This window comes from Eulemur rufifrons, chromosome 7 (assembly GCF_041146395.1).
Source record: "Eulemur rufifrons isolate Redbay chromosome 7, OSU_ERuf_1, whole genome shotgun sequence".
NCBI classification, from domain to species: domain Eukaryota; kingdom Metazoa; phylum Chordata; class Mammalia; order Primates; family Lemuridae; genus Eulemur; species Eulemur rufifrons.
This window is the reverse complement of record NC_090989.1, coordinates 5717806-5735355: the sequence shown is the minus strand read 5'-3', so window position 1 is coordinate 5735355 and position 17550 is coordinate 5717806. Positions and strand designations below refer to the sequence as shown.

General features: G+C 43.7%; 1 protein-coding gene and 1 pseudogene across 1 annotated transcript in view; both read left to right on the top strand.

The window, feature by feature from the left end:
* Positions 1-17550, top strand: part of PCP4 (Purkinje cell protein 4) — a 56990-nt gene that overhangs the window by 6805 nt on the left and 32635 nt on the right. The gene's annotated exons all lie outside the window — the stretch shown is intronic.
* Positions 11964-12060, top strand: LOC138389007 (small nucleolar RNA SNORA40; annotated as a pseudogene).

The following is a 17550-nucleotide window of genomic DNA, read 5'->3' as shown; positions in this document are numbered from 1 at the left end:
ATCCTTACATACAGCAGCCCCCCCAGTCTTGGGGTGAGACATTCCAAGGCCCCCAGTAGAGGGCTGAAAGTGTGGATCATACCAAACCCTGCATAAACTGTGTTTTCTCAATCTGACAACTGAGAGGGCTACTAAGCAACTAACAAGTGGGTAGTACAGACGGCGTGGATTCACCGGACAGAGGGACGACTCACGTCCCAGGCAGAACAGAGTGGGGCGGCAAGAAATCTCATCACGCTCCTCAGGACAGCGTGCAATTGAAAACGTAGGAATTGCTTATTTCCGAAAGTTTCAATTTAATATTATCAGCCTGTGGTTAATTGCAGGTAACTGAAACCTTGGAAAGTGAAATCAAGGATTAAGGGGGACTACTGTGGATAATTTCCTTTCAAAGTAACATCCACTGTTTCATTAGGGATTGTTAGAAAAATATCACTTTCTTTTTTTTTTTTTTCCTTGAGCCCGACAAAAAGGCTAATTGTACTAAGGGTTTTCTTTTTCTAATTACATTGCCTCACACTTTTTTGATGTGCACAGAAATCCCTGCCGACATGGGCTGTTCCCCTTTGGAGCCTGAGGGTGGTCGTGCTGGAGCCCCTGCCTCGGGCTCCTCAGGGCTCGCCTGGCACCTGCAGCCTGACGCTGGCTCGAGCTGCCCACAGCCGAGACGGGAGATGACGGTGTGGACCCCTCCTTTAAAAATCTCATCTCTCTATGTTCCGAAGAGTTTTAGATGAAATAGCGACAAGCAAAACTTCAAACCATTATGCTTTAGTATTTTACTCTTAACAACCTGCCATTTCATAAATAAAAGGAAGACAAATTAGGCTCATAAAGGGTAATCTTCCACAAATTGAACATCGGAGGAGAAGGAAGCAAAACGTGTGAACTCCTCAAACCATTCGAATGCGGCAATTTTCCTTGCAAAGGAACTAGACTAGAGAACGGGGAAGCCCCTTTCTCTGTGAGGTTTCTGCCCTCGGTTTTAGGGCAGTCTTGGACTTGGAAAATACTAAAGAGTCTTTAGTCATATTAGTCTTTCCTATCCACCCAAGGATAATGTCAGTATCATCTTCTCTTCCAAACAGCTAAAGGTGATTTGGCATGATTGTTGTCCTCTTGCCTAGAGAAACCATTGTCATCTGTTCTTTCCCCTTCTCTGATTTTTCCACAATTAGCTGTCATTTTTCTAACAATAACTGTCTGATTCAGCATTTCAGGTTTTAGGGAACTGTCTCCTCCATCCTCCCCCAGATCCATGACAGAACCATGCAGTGGTGTCACCGATGATCATGGGTATCAACACTCTTCAACAGTGGTCTCCAAAGTTTTTAACAGTGCACCCTAACAGAAAAAATATTTGAGCTTCAAGTATGTCCATTCCCCAGACTGTGCACATCGCACTCATCATGTAGGTATGCACCCATCCCCTCCCCCACCCCATCCCCCCCAGTCAGAACTTCAAGCGTGTCCATTCGGGGATGGGGAGGTATGGGCAATATATATGACATGAACTGTTGTACCCCCATAATGAACTGAAATGAAATAAAAAAAAAGAAAAAATATTTGATCATGTATGCACAACAAATTTTTATTTATTTTAAAATTATGGGCTTGGTGTGGTGGCTCACACCTGTAATCCTAGCACCCTGGGAGGCCAAGGGGGGAGGATCGCCTGAGATCAGGAAATGGAGACCAGCCTGAGCAAGAGCAAGACCCCATCTCTACTAAAAGTAGAAAAAACAAGCCAGGCATGGTGGTGCACGCCTGTAGTCCCAGCTACTCAGGAGACTGAGGGAGGAGGATCCCTTGGGCCCAGGATTTTGGGGTTGCTGTGAACTAGGCTAATGCCATGGCACTCTAGTCTGGACAACAGAGCATCACTCTGTCTCAAAAATAAAGAAATAAGTAAAAATAAAATTCTGTATATGTGCTAATATATTAAGAGTTAAGTGTTCATGAAAGAGTATGGAAATCTATACTTCAAATAGTCTTTTTGGTAACTGCACTTTGTTTTGAGTCTAATTTGACGGCTGTGGTTTTTAAGCTTGTGTTGGTGGTCGTGAAGGCATCCTAATAATAGGAGGGTTGCTTAGCACTTCCATTGTTTCCTTGTTGTTTGTCCTGGCAGTATTAGTATTATTTTGAATCTATGATTTTATGCAGGAATGTTTTTATCTTGGTAAAAAACATATAAAATTTACCATCTTCACCATTTTTAAGTGTATGGTTCAGTAGCGTTAAGTCTATTGACATTGTTGTGAAACAGACCTTCAGAACTTTTCCATCTTGCAAAACTGAAACTGTCCCCATTAAACGACTACTCCCCATCTCCCCTCCCCCAGCCACTGGCAGGCACCATTCTGCTTTCTACCTCTGTGAATTTGACTACTTTAGGGACCTCATATAAGTGGAATCATACAGTGTTTGTCTTCGACTGTCTCATTTTTACCTAGCATGTCTTCAAGCCCATCTATGTTGTGGTGTGTGACTATGTAGGAAATTTTAGAAGGTGTGTACCTACTGTGGGAAGACTAAAGGTGGATGGAATAATCTGTAAATCCTCTATGATAGAGCAGAAGGAACTGCAGTGCAGCACACGGCGATAATCTGAGAGCAAGTCAACAGGGAGGGTGTCTGGGAGGGTCGCCTTGTGGGACTCCCACTCCTTCTTATCCACCAGAGGATGAGGTCAGTATCAATCCCTTTATTAGCTATTAGTAAAATCTAAATTTTTAATTGATCTTAGATTCTAAACAGATATAAATAAAAATTCTAAAGTTGTCTTCACCATGTGTGGTTGTGACAGTGAAGCACCTACAACCCCAGAGGTGCCATTTACACTGTGGGCCATGTCAATGGCACCCCCTGGACTTGTGCTGTGCACAACCTGTGCAGCTGAATGCGGTAGCTCAGCCCCTCCCTGAGGTGCAGTCAGCCTGCGTAAGGACCATCAACCTAGAGAAAGACTGTCATTTCTACAGTCCCACTTAGAATTCAGAAAATTGAAGGAGGCCATAGTTGTCATTTCATTCAAAGTAGTCATTTTAAAATATGGGACCGAATGCCCAAAGTTTAATCTTGTTCAAAATCACAGAGCTTCTTGAGGAAAAGCCAGTCTAGGTTTCACTTCCACTTTTCCTATCCTATTAAATTTCTCATTTTCTGTCATATTCTGGGTACAACCCAACTTCTTTTACACTTGTCTACTTGTCCAAATTCCACATAGGGCTTATACAAGAAATATATTAGAAATAACCTTGTCTTGGCTATGTTTATTAGTCTTGAGTGAGAAAAGAATAACACCAGAGATCCTGACAGAGCCATTCCTTTCTTCACCAGATCTTCAACTCTGTTTCTAGGGATTCAGATTTTCTTTCTGACCCCTCATGCTACATCCCAACCACACGTAGAGAAGTTGATAAATGTTGGTATAGCTACTCCTGTGGAATATTTCATTAAGAGCTTTTTTGGCAAAGTTTTCTTCTGTCTCGCCTAGTAGAGTTGCCTTGGCTTTGAGGTTACAACGATCACCGTTATGCCTTGCTGACTCTCCAGGGCTCTGTTTGAAAAAGAAAGAGCATTCTGAACCCCAAAGTATAAAACTCTTAGAAAATGTTTGCCCAGAGAATAGAGGCCCTTGCTACAGTCAAAACGATTACATATATAATTGGTATCCACATATTTTGTCATTCATCCATCTTCCTTCCTTCCTTCCTTCCTTTACCTTTCTCCCTTTCTTCTTTACTTTCTTCTCTTTATTTCAGCATACTATGGGAGTACAAATGTTTAGGTTACATATATTGCCTTTGCCCCACTGGAGTCAGAGCTTTAAGCGTGTCCATCCCCCAGACAGTGCACACCGCACCCATTAGGTGTGAATATACCCATCCCCTCCTCCCCCCACCACCTGCCCGACACCTGATGAATGTTACTACTACATGTGTACTTAAGTGTTGATCAGTTAATACCAATTTGATGGTGAGTACATGTGGTGCTTGTTTTTCCATTCTTGGGTTACTTCACTTAGTAGAATGGGTTCCAGCTCTATCCAGGAAAATACAAGAGGTGCTATATCACCATTGTTTTTTTTGGCTGAGTAGAACTCCATGGTATACATATACCACATTTTATTAATCTTTTCATGTATTGATGGGCACTTAGGTAGTTTCCACATCTTTGCAATTGTGAACTGTGCTGCTATAAACATTCGAGTGCAAATGTCTTTTTTATAGAATGTCTTTTGTTCTTTTGGGTAGATGCCCAGTAATGGGATTGCTGGATCAAATGGTGGTTCTACCTATAGCTCTTAGAAGTATCTCCAACCACAGAGGTTGTACTAGTTTGCAGTCCCACCAGCAGTGTATAAGTGTTCCTGTTTCTCCGTATCCATGCCAACATTTGTTGTTTTGGGACTTTTTGATAAAGGCCATTCTCACTGGGGATAAGTGATATCTCATTGTGGTTTTGATTTGCATTTCCCTGATGATTAGAGATGTTGAGCATTTTTTCATATGTTTGTTTGCCATTATTCTGTCTTCTTTTGAAAAGTTTCTGTTCATGTCCTTTGCCCACTTTTTGATAGGTTGTTTGGTTTTTTGTTGCTGATTTTCCTGAGTTCTATATAGATTCTAGTTATCAGCCCTTTGTCGGATGTGTAGCATGTGAATATTTTCTCCTTCTGTAGGTTGTCTGTTTGCTCTCACGGTTGTGCAGAAGCTTTTTAATTTGATCAGGTCCCATTTATTTATTTTTGTTGCGTCTGTGATTGCTTTTGGGGGTCTTCTTCATAAATTCTTTGCCTAGGCCAATGTCTGTAGGAGTTTTTCCAATATTTTCTTCTAGAATTCTTATAGTTTCATGCCTTAGGTTTAAGTCTGTTATCCACTGTGAGTTGATTTTTGTGAGAGGTGAAAGGTGTGGATCCTGTTTCAGTCTTCTACATGTGGCTATCCAATTTTCCCAGAACCACTTATTGAATAAAGATTCTTTTCCCTAGTCTATGTTTTTGTGTGCTTTGCCAAAGATTAGATGGCTACATGAGGATGGTTTTATATCTGGGTTCTCAGTTCTTTTCCATTGGTCTATGTCTCTGTTTTTGTGCCAGTACCATGCTGTTTTAGTTACTATAGCCTTGTAGTATAGCTTGAAGTCTGGTAAATTGATGCCTCCCAATTTTTTCTTTTTTGCTTAAGATTGCTTTTGCTATATGGGGTCTTCTCTGGTTCTATACGAAGCATAGAATTATTTTTTTCTAGATCTGTGAAAACTGATGTTGCTGTTTTAACAGTGATTGCATGGAATCTGTAGATCACTTTGGGTAGTACAGACATTTTAACAATGTTGATTCTGCTGATGCATGGGCATGGTATGGTTTTCCACCTGTTTTCGTCCTCTGCTATTTCCTTCCTCAGTGTTTCGTAGTTCTCCCTGTAGAGGTCTTTTACCTCCTTAGTTAAATATATTCCTAGGTATTTTATTTTCTTTGTTGCTATTTGTCATTCATATTTCTTTTTGTCTTTTAGTTTATGAAATTTTAAAGGTCTTCTATACGTTTTCATCTCTCCACCATATACACTGAGCTCACATTGATGGAGAATCCATTATGTGTTGGACATTGTGCTGCATCGGTGAATAAGACATGGTCCTCAGCCCTCGAAAACCTTATAGGCAAGTGGGGGAGACAGAATCACATAAAATTAACTCTGCTACAGGATCCGTACAGAGTATAAGTTGTTCTTTGTATAAACCAAATGCCAGGGAAGCATTGGTTAATTTGCTAACGTGCAGGGCTGGGATGGGGAGAAAAGAAAATAGTCAGAAAAACCATCTCAAAGGAGTCACTGCTTATAGAAGGCCATACTGCTTGAAGAATAGCACCACAGAACTTTTGGTTGATCTTAAAAGTCATTTATTTTAGAATCATATGAAAATTTAGTCATCTTCAAGTTCAATGCATATATATGTATCTATTGTGATGCTATAGTTAATTTTTAACTGCTGCCTAGTGACAAAAATTGCTTTAAACATGTCAGACATTTTCCCATCCTCATCCATGAATATTTGGGCTCTATTGACTTATTATATTTTTCTTTAAAAGTTTAAAAAAAAGTCTCTTCTGTATACTGGAAATAGATTACATGAAGACAATTATATTTTTGGAATTATACACATAGTTTTATTTTAAAATTTACATGTTCCAGTTGTGAGACTTGTGTGTGAATTTGGCCATGGCTGTAACTTACCTTGTGTGAGAGTCCCAGTGTTTGTCCCTGGTCGGATATCTTTGCGCTCCATATCTCAGAGCTCCTGGTAGCGCTCTCAACCATTATTATTATTTTCTTCTCTTTGAAGGTTGTTCAAGGGATGGGCTCAGCCTTATATTTATAGCTCTGTTCTCACATCTGCATAATTTCTGTCAAAATATCTAGATAATACAGTGCCACATCTCAAATATTATTTCTGGCAATGTTCTATACTTCAGAAATGTGGGCTATTTTACCTCTTTTTTGAAGAAAATTTCTTAAAATAGATGTAGCAATTTGTCAAGCAACTCCACCGAATACCTCCTTCAAGTTCATAGTTAGTTTTTCATCTAGAGTTAATCTTTCTCATCTTTAAAGCTGATTTGTTTCATTTTTTCAGCCCTATTTTATGAATTTCCATGTCATCATTTTTTTGCTGAGTTCTTGGTGAGAGCCAGATTTGGCTGAAATTCATGTGAGAGTTCCCCCACGGTTGAATTTTGGATGAGGCTTTTGAATTTTCACATGACAAAAATATAAATTCAGCCTAAGGTAACTTTAGCGCTACAAGCAGTGGCCTCAGGGGACCCAGCTCAGGCTCCTTATGTCCTGTCAGTATCACAAGGAGGAAGGAAGGCATGGCTGAAGAGTCCAACAGAGCTCCAGAAAAGTGAGGCAATTTCAAAAAGAGCCACAGTTCTGTATCCTTCCCCCTTGCCTGCCTCTGCCTTCAACCTCTTTTGAGGTGACGTAGCTCAGAGGTGGGATGCCCATGAGAGTCTATCATAGGGGGAAGATAGGACCAGTAGCACAATTTGTGGGCCCAGTGAAAAATCAGTGCGGTGCCCTGGTTAAACTTTATTAAGAATTTTATGATGGTGACAGCCACGCATGAGACCAAGTGCGGGGCCTTCTAAGCGTGGGCCCTGCACCACTGCATGGGTTACCCGCCCATGAGGCCAGCCCTGGGTTAAGGTGGCGAGTGGCCTGACTGCTGCGTAATGAGAAAAAAGGAGACAGAGCTGATGAAACACAGTCCATCATCCCTGCAATGTCTGGAGCCTTATGTGGATATATCTTTTCCCCTGTCCAAGCAGAAGCTTTTGAGATGGCCGAGCCTGACTATGGAGGTAGGCGGATTGAGGGACTTTTCCCCAAATCCAATGGAGCTTTCAGGCTGGCTTTGAGGAAGCCAACCTAGTGTGTGCTGCAATAAGAAATCGTCATGTTCAAGGGTCAGCTTGGCTCACACTGAGGACTATTTTGATGACAAAATAAAATTGATTCAAATCACTGGGAGTGCGTGTGTGTGTGTGTGTGTGTGTGTGTGAGAGAGAGAGAGTGAGAGAGTGTATGTGTGTATATTTTTTAAAGGCCCATATGAATGCTAAAATTTAATTGAAAATGTCCTTGAATTCTAATTCTAAACATCTCTACTGAGTATTTATCGTTTATTCAGATGAAAGCTTCCAGTGGCCAGTTTCGTCCTGAGACTTTTCATGCCGTTTTTTGAAGCTATTTTATATTATTTGAGTGGGGAAAAAGACCCCCAGCTGTTTCTTTATTACCAAAAAAGAAAGTCTCTAGCTTCCAAAGCTTGCAACACTCCCTCTTGGAGAAACACAAGAGTAGTACATGGTGCCAAATAAACATCTGCATTTCGTCACAAGGAGTCATTACAGGGAGAGTGGGCATTAGTTTTCACAGGAGGAGTATTCGCAGGAGAGTCTAAGAAGCAAGTTAAACGCGTAAAAGCCAAATCGGGACACACACAGTGAATTCTGGAGTAAGACCTGCTTTTATGGTCTTGGGCCCCTTTTCTCATTATAGATGCATGAAACGTGTGTCTGCAGATCTGATCTTAAGCAGACTCCGGACACTGTATGATGCATTATCAGGTTCCCTGACAATCTTGTGAAATGTATTCATCCCATCTTTTTTCTAAGATGGCCCAATTATTTTCACATGCAGAGTTTTGTGTGCTTTGTAGAACGTGTTCCACAAGGTTGCTTTAAAATAAAGCATGATCCCCACTGTGTGACCAGGTGAACTGAGGCACACAATGTCTGCATCGTTGGTGGCAGAAAGGGTCATCAAAGTCAGGTTTTCCATCTTCTCAGCCAATGTTTTCCCCTCTAGACGGGCAAGATTGAGTGGCCACTGTTCAGACTTCCAAGTAAGTCTACCCAGATTCAAATTCCATCCCTACCCCGCCTCACTTAGTAGTAACATCCTTGGACATATTACTAAACTTCTCCAATTGGGATAGTGGTAGTATCCACCTCATAGGATTGTTTCTACAGCAGCGCTAAGCTGTTGTTATTGTGTTGCATTTGCAGGCAGAGCCTTGTGCCTTGTTGCAAAGAAAGGAAAATGTCTTTGGCAAACTTGGAAGTGACATCTATTCATTCAGCTCTAAATATGGTCTTCTCTTGGATAACAATGGATTTGGCTTGTGTCTTTTCTTCTCCTGCACACCTTTTTGTTCACTTAACAAGGAATCTGAGCACAGCAGTAGGTTATGAGTAGTTCAACTGTGTTAGAGCCCGTGTGGCCATGGTGAGAGATCTTTCAGGATAGATTACTGCTTAGGGACCCACAGGGCAGGATTCTCCTGGCTGTAGGGGCATTTTCATTCTGTGGTTCTTGTTCATTCTTTTGCCTTTATTTGATGACAACTGGCAAGGCATTTTATTAGCTATATGGGGGAGGGATAGGGAATGGAATGCTGGTGTTACTGTTGAAAGCAAAGAAAAGACATGTCTGTCTCTATGGCCAGTTTCCATCATCAGGGGAGACCACATGTGGGTTTTCTGATCTCACTTCAACTTCTCTAGCCTTTGAAGTGTAAAAGTCCTTGAAAAATCACATCATTCTAGGAAGGACAGGCAGGCGTGTTGTTCTCAAAATCATTACATTATGGGTTCCCTTCAGTTCTAGAAGACTAGCCCTGCCTGTTGGTTTTTTCCCTAATCGTCTGTAAAAGGCAGACTTGCCCTTAAATGAGTTAGTTCCAGGCACAGTTTCTTTTATGATGTTGACCTATTATTGACAATTTTCCAACCTCTTTGTTACTCTTGGCATCTTGTTAGTCAGCCATAACTTTTCAGGGACAGGAAGAGAAAACAAATCTCTTCTTTCTTCCTCTACCCTGCTTGGATCTGGTACCTTCTGTGTACTCTGTGAGATTATACTCCTGTGAGAAGCTTTTGGATATCTGTGCCTTGTCCGAAAGCCTACTGTTGTCATTTTCCAACCACGGCAGCTGTTCTGGCTAGCACCTGGCCTCTATACCAGTAGCCTTTCTTCTGAGGCTAATCTAAGGAACTGACACAAATACAGGAGGACAATCAAGGAAGTGGGGTGGATGCAGAAGCATTTCTCTGGGTGCAATTCGGATGCAGAGGGTGGGTAGACATCTTCGTTCGCGCATTGTTCTAGCACCTTACAGATCCATGGGGCTCCCAGCGCTGGCTGAGGGTGGGTTAATGTGGCTGTTGCTGCGTAAGTGGAGATGTTGATTCCTTCATCCTTTTGTCCAACCTCAGGCCTGTGGAGGGTCTACAGATAGAATCAGATACACAGACGTCGTATGGCGCCACTAAACTCTCCCAGCTTCCGCCCACTTCCAGCCAGTTGCTTCTGTGGTCATCAGTATACTCTCCTCTTGTATCTTCCTTTTCTAGAAAAACACAAGCTGTAATTTTTACCTAACACACAAAATGTATCCACTGGAATCAGAGGCCTGAGAGACCAATGAAAATTAACAACTTAGTAACAGGTAGAGGCTGCATCCTTTATGAGAAAAATGATTGCAAGTATTAATATTCTTCCCTTGTATTCTTATAACAGCCACGTGACATACATATTCTATTTTATTTAATTTATTTTAATTCACCATGAAAAAGAGACTGGCTAGATGAAGAAGCTGAAGAGTGAATGATCACTCAGCCACACGTGCGATCTGGGCTTTGCCGCTGGTCTTCAAACTGCTGAGCACAATATGCTTTTTTCTTTACCTTCACTGTACTGCAAGTTGAATACAATGGAAAAGAAAGAGGCATATTTCTTTTTAAGTCTGTTTTACCATGACTTTGCTGTCTGATTTCCTTTAGGAACCAGATTCATGCAATGTGAGCATTTTTATCTCATTTAATTCTCACACCCCAATGAGGTAGATATATTGTTCTTCCCATTTTATAGAGGCAGAAACTGAGGCTCAGAGAACTTAAGTGACCTGCACACAGTCACGACACTGCCAGGTGACAGGGCTGGGATATCCTGTACAGTCTGATTCCGAGACATTTTTTTTTAAAGCCAGAATTATTAAGGTGTCATCTATATATAGTAAAATGTACCTCTTTTAATTGTACAGTCTTATAATTGAGACATAGACTATCTTGTCACCCTGAAAAGTTCCTTTCTGTGCCTGTGGAGTTAGTCCCTTCCTTCCACCCTTAGCCCTAGGACCCACATCCTCCACAGCACGCCCTAAATAAAAGCAAGTCCAATTATGTTGCAAGGTTTTCACACGGTTTTGAGAATAGCATGATCACATAGGCTTGTAAATAAATTACATTATACAGAGCAACAATTTCTAAATGGTGCTTTATAACGAATAGCTGAAGTGTTAGAAAGGACATGAAAATGACCCAGGTTCCTGGTCCTCGTAGCTCATTCCAGAATCTCAGACAGCAGGGGGCATTCACTGAGTAGGAGCCTGTTTGCTTCTTCAGGGCAGCTTCAGCCCGAAACTTTAATTGGGTTTCTGCCCTGATCTTTCTTAAAGTGGCAGAACAAACACCAGCACCCGCTCCTGCTCAGGGGGCTACTAAGCCACATTCAGCAGAGCCAGGGTTGCGGGGAGGCGTGTAGCCACGCGGCAGCCAGGGACGGAGCATGAGTCCCAGCAAAGCTTCTGGCTGTCACCACGCTGCTCTGCCCACGGCTCGTGCCCCTGCGGGGTACTGCCCTCACGAAGGGGGTGAGAGAGTGACATCATACCAGGCAGCTGGGGAAACCTCTGGCTCTGAGCTGGAGAAGGCATTCCAGGCGTGCGGTTTAAGCAGGACACCTCCCTTGTTTCCAGCCCATGGTCAATGTTCTGCCTCCATGCGGTTGGGGGCTCAGGAGAGAATGCAGCCCGTGCCCATAGAATCACACCCCCTACAGAGGGCACGCACCCCGTGTGCTCTGGGCCCAGAGGCTGGGGCACCTCCCTGTCCTGTGGGCCGGGGTGCCAGGGCAGCCTCAGGGGCTACAGAGCAAGCCTGTGCCCGGCTTCCTTTCCTGAGTGTCCTTTTATCGGCGCACGTGGAGAAGCTTGTCCTTCACACATTGCTGTCTGTGCCTATCACTTAGTGTCTAGGGCAGCCGTCACAAAGTACCAGAATCTGGGAGGCTTAAGCCACAGAAATGTGTTCTCTCGTAATTCTGGAGTCCAGAAGTTTCAAATCCAGGTGTCTGGCTGGGCACAGCGGCTCATGCCTGTAGTCTCAGGCCTGGGAGGCTGACGTGGGAGGATTGCTTGAGGCCAGGAATTTGCAACCAGCCTGGGCAACATAAAGAGACCTTATCTTAAAAGAAAAAAAAAAAAGTTATTACAATATTCCTTTCCCAAATACCTAGAATACTTTATTAATACTGTTTTCAACTACCATTTTATTTATTTTGATCACCACTGTAGACTACTCTGTTATATATACTGCATTTTAAGACAGCATTTGTGTTTGTTTTTGTCTAACTTGTGGACAAGGACTTACAGACAGGTGCAAAAAATAAATCCTCTTTTGCAACCCAGAAAAAAAAGAAAAAAAAAGAGAGAAAAAAAAAGAAAAAAAATTAAAATTAAGGTATGTGCAGGGTTGGTTTCTTCTACGAGCTGTGAGGGAAGGTCTGTCCAGGCCATCTGCACCCTGTCTCTTCACAGCCCCTTCCCTCTGTGCATGTCTGTATCCAAATCGTCCCCAGTCGTACCGGATTAGGGCCACCCTAATGAACTCTTCTTAACTTGATCACTTCTGCAAAGACCCGGTCTCTAAGCAAGATGACATTCTGAGGAACTGAGGGTTTAGGACATCAGATGAATTTTTTGAGGGAGGTCCCAATCCAGTCCATAACACGCAAAAGTTGTAGTGGCCTTTGCCCAACTTCAAGGACCATTCAGAACCTTCTGCGCCCTTTGTTTTCAAAGACAATTGACAGCAACACACACCTCCCTGCAGCTCTTTGTTGAGCTGAGTTGAGTAAACAAAGCAAAGTGACTTTATTGGCCTGGATGAGATACAGAGGATTTGAAAAGCTCCAAATGAACTCAACAGAGAGGGCTGGACATTTCACATTGTCAAATCTGTGAAGTTGGAAACTTCCACACAGAGGTCATTAGAGAGCAACTATCCTTTAAGTTGCAACATATACCTGTTATGAAATTATGTGTTTGGCATATGGCCATTTTTATAAAACAGAGACTATGTTTATGTTATGTCTGCACAGAAAATATCCTAAAGTATTAACAAGGATTGACTCTGATCAGTTGAATTAGTTTATTGCTTTCTTCCTTGTGCATTTATTTTCCAAAAATTTCACAATGATCATATTCTACTTTTGCAAATAGAAAACAGTGTTCTTTAAAATGAAAATTGGCACAAAGAAGGTTTTATAGGGTAGAAAATACTAATTTTAATAATATGACTGTGGGATAAGGAAGAAGATGGATTTCAATAAAGGAAATCATGAATACCTGAAAGTGACGGTCCCTTCCTGAATGGTTTGCCTGAACTGCAGTGATGCTAATTAATTCTCTTACCATAAAGGTCAGGATAAAAATGCTAGGAATAGAATATAGTGTTTGAGGCAGAATTTCAGCCTGTGGGTCTTTCACAGGTGAGAGCAAGAGTGCAGAGCAAGCACTAGAAAGGTTAATGCATTGGAAGATCCCATCACTTTATTTTTAAACCAACTTAAAAAAAAAAAAAAAAACCCTTCCAGCTGAAGTTTTCTTTTGACATTAGTTTCTACACCTTTAGGGATTAAATTAATTCTCAATTTTTGGAATGTTAGTAGGAGAATTTCATAGATGATCTAAAAATATCAGTGGCAAGAAATTAAATCTATTCTGTCCTTATCACAAAACGTTGGCATAAAAGTCTCTTCTGCTCTTCAGACAAACTCAGCAGCTTTGATTTGGAAAGTGCCTTTAATGATGCGCCTTTGATGTTCCAGAGAAGCCATTTGCTTAATGACTCTGGTGGCCCAGGAGCCGATACCTGCGGCCCACCGGGCTGCTCCTCTGCCTGCACAGCTCTGCTTCCCTGTTCGTTTAAAGACTGATCGTCCAAGAGACTCGTGATCCTTTGTCACTCAAACATTAAATATAGAAACACATCTTTTTGTTTCTTCATAAACACGGTGATCAAAAGCAAGCACACGAGAAACTTACTGGGGTAATCGGGGACGGTTCTCCATTTGATGTCTCTCCTGCGTGGGGTGCTGATGCTGTGAGGAATATGCAATATCCGAAACTTTGTGGTCCCCAAGTGCAATATATGCCAAAGATATGCAGATTTGTGTTATTTTCTCTAGTTACGACCCATCTGAGGAACTGCTTGTCGAGATGCTGCCCTTTCAGGGGAGCTAGAAACCCCGAAACCATTAGAAATGAAAATACCAGGATGCTACCGCAGGAACGGAAGACAGCACCACGGAGAAAAATAACTTCAGAGCAAATGCATCACTGGGGGGTAGATGGCATTAAGCAGCGCCTGCTAACAAGAGCTTTTGAGCCACTGTGAGAACGAGATGGAGTTTTCCTTCCTTCTTGTGTGAAATCTCTGCAACCACTTGGTAGACAGGGGCCAACAGAGGCCAGATGTTGGGAACAGAGAGCAAAATGCTAACGAGCACTTTGGAACAAATACTTTCCCTGCGCTTCATCCACTTGAAGGTGTCCACTCCACAGTCAACGAGTGATGACTCTGTGGAAAACACCATCGTTGGTGGACGGGTCGTGGAGTCCCCCTTAGATGTGGCCACTGGGGGTCATGGACAATGGTTTCTCTCTCACAGGGAGGGGACTGAGACCCTGGTCAGGGATGTCTCCTGTACCCCACAGCTGGGGGCAGCCGGTGGCTCACAGCCTCCCTCCAGACCTGCCTGCAGCGTGAGATCGGGGCCCCTCGCCTGTGCCCCCCACCCCGGTCATTCTTGGGTCGCTCCTCCCCACCCACCGTGTTGATCTGGTCGCTTTATTCCCTGCCTGCCCCTCCAGCCTGGGAGCCGACCAAGGTGGGAGCATGTGCCCTTCTCCTGGGGCCCCACCCAGGGCCTGGCTCAGCAAGGACAAAAGCAAATGGTCCCGGAGTGAGTCCCCTCCCCCAGCCGTGTCCGGGCATGTGACACCGTGGCCATGGCCTTCACTGCTGATGGCTTTGCACAGTGGTGAATGTGCCTCGTTTTGATAATCTGCTCTGAAAAATGATCTTTTATTTCCTGGCCTGGGAGACACCACAGTCCTGTCCCTGTCCCTGGGGATCACCCCTGAGCGGCAGCAGTGAGAGGCTGGCACCAGGCCTGGAGGAGCCCGTCTCACTGTTGTTCCCGAAGGGCTGAGGAGGAATGTCATTGTGAGCTAGAGGGTCTGTGGGTCCCTGTGTCCCTTGTCCCCTGCAGACCTGGCTGCTTGAGGACACTATTTTCATTTCTCTAATGTTGTCGAAGCCAAATTCTTGTATTACGCTCTTTCCAATCTTTGGTGACCAAATGGGCAAGTCTGCTGGGGAGATGAGAAAGAAGGGGTGAAGTGTGGGGGCCCTGAGGGATCTGGAGATGGCCTATGTCCTGCTGATTCAAGAGGCTCCTTGTCCGCTAACCCTAAGGAGGCTTTGGAAGTGGGGACCCTCTGGTCAAGCCATATCTCACCAAATGAAATATCAGGTCACGTTCTTAGAGTGAAGATGAATTTACCCACTGGAATGCCATAGGTATAGATTCAGAAAATATTCTTGGACTGCAACTTGGATCCCAAATTTAAGCAGCTATAGTTCATATCACGTTTCACACTCTTCAACCTCTGGAATAAAAAATAAATGTCTTTTAATGTGAAACTTGTGTTTCATCCTCAAGATACAATACGTACCACGCTGAGAGATTTTCCAAACAGGCATGATCTGCCTCGTGTTCCGGGTTAGGATTAGTGATGAGACAGGTTTTGGTAATTTGGCTTCTTCCGTGACATGTAAACAGCACACTGATTTTGTGAACACGGACAGCAACGTGTGAAAGACGGGATCCTCCACCGCAGCGTTCTAGAAATCACGTCATAAACACTCACACAATGACGGTGTGAGTTCTTAACATGTAGTCACGGCCCGTAAGGTAGTGAAAGGGTTTCAGTGACTGCATTAGAACAATTTTCCAGTCCTGGGAATTGCTGGGTTGCTCCAACTGTTTCCTCACTTTAGGGCAACACGGTGACTGGTGTTGGGTTGAACCACACTGGAGCCTGTGGCACAAGGACATATCATCGGTCATCTCAATCCTGTCTTTATTTAATATTTTAATATTAATATTTGTTTGATTTTAAAATATTATTTGATTACTGAGTTTCTTCGTGCCCCTTATATTTTGTGCCCGTGGCAAATGCCTCGTTATCTTTACCCCGTGGTGACTATTCCAAGAACACTTGATTTCGTAATAGATTTCACGAGGAAGAATAGAGGACTGACACATAGTCGAGTCCCTTATTTTCAGAGGAAGCATAAGGAAGCTTTTTAAGAGACAGGTCCTGAGAGTGTTTGAGGCTGTTGGCGATGTTCAGGGTGCGAGCACTCTTCTATTCCAGCCCCGCTGCTGAGACAGGAGCATTAATGGCGTGTGCACAGCTCCTAGCTGTAGCATAGACATGGTCAGCTGTAGCTTTGCCTCCATTCTAAGCTCAAAGTACAGAAAGAAATGGATCCAAATCCAGTTATATACCTGGAGCTTAGTGTGGTCTGCTCAGCTAGGGAGGCATCTAATACGAAAGGGCTCTCTGTGACTTTGCAACGTGGTTGAAGAAAGAAGTCACCCAGCCATGTTTGTGTGCTGGGTCAAACACCGCTCACCTGTCACTACAGACCCTCTCTGAGGACCCTCAGGAGTGGCCAGCTCAGCCTGGGCTCCACAGACTTCAGGCAGGTGCAGAGGGACAGCATGTCATCCCTGCCCGTGCTGAGCACCTCCACCTCCACTCCCCCATCCCGGGACTTCCTCCTCGGCCCCGGGCGGGTGCCGGGTGCAAGACCTTGCACAGTCCAGACCCGTTGGGGACCAGTGCTCTGCAGAGCGTCTTAGATCAGTGAGAGACAGGAGCTGGTGGATAAATCGTTTGTGGCTCCCCCAAGGGTCTGTCCTCAGACACAGTTCACACAGCTCTTGCGGGCCACCCCACAAGGGCAGCGTTTGGTTGCCCCCCGCAAGGGCCGGTTTGATGAGGAGTCCTCACGGTAGCTCGCTCTCTGCCCGCTTCCTTCCTCCCCCTCATTCTTGGCATCGCCGCTCTAATAAAATTCTAGACCGACGACACTTGCCTCAGGCTCTGCTTTCTGGGAAGCCAGACTAAGACATATTCTTTGTTATTTTCCTGCAGACCTCAGTGCAACGGGACTGTCAGGAAAGATCACTACAGAAATTATACCTTTAAATGCATTTCTTGCCTTTTTATGGATGCTCGGCAAGTCCTAGGTTATCAGAAGAAACATTTCAAGGCATGAGGATCTTTCATATACTCATTTGTTATTTCAGTTCCTTTTAATTATGGTCTTATGAAATTCTGAAACGCTGTATTTTTATTAGTGAGCATTGCCAAGAAAGGAAACCTCCCTGAGTCCTTGTGTTTCATCCTTAGATGGGTTTCTAGTGCATCCTGATGGTGAAAGAAGGGCGGTATTGAATAAGGCCATTTTGAGGAGAATGTGTCTGTGTTCTAAAGAGCCAAGGAGTTGTCCTAGTTGTGATCATAAAGGCAAGTCTGAGTAGAATACACTGTCCCACAAAGGGACCTCTGTCCCTTGAAAAGGTCTCTGAGGATGACCACAGGGACATTGCTTTGACATGTTTGAAGAGGGAGGGCCAGTCCGAGGGAACAGACACAGAGCTGGCACCAGGGACACTGACTTCAGACGGCTGGAGGAGGAAGGGATTGTCCTTCTAGACACTAGGGTGAGCATGGAGGAGGACGCTGTGTCTGCAGGGGACAAGGTGATACGGAGGGTCCAAAACAGGAACATTTTATGAAAGGGAACTTGTTAGGAGAGGACTGGGGTGGAGA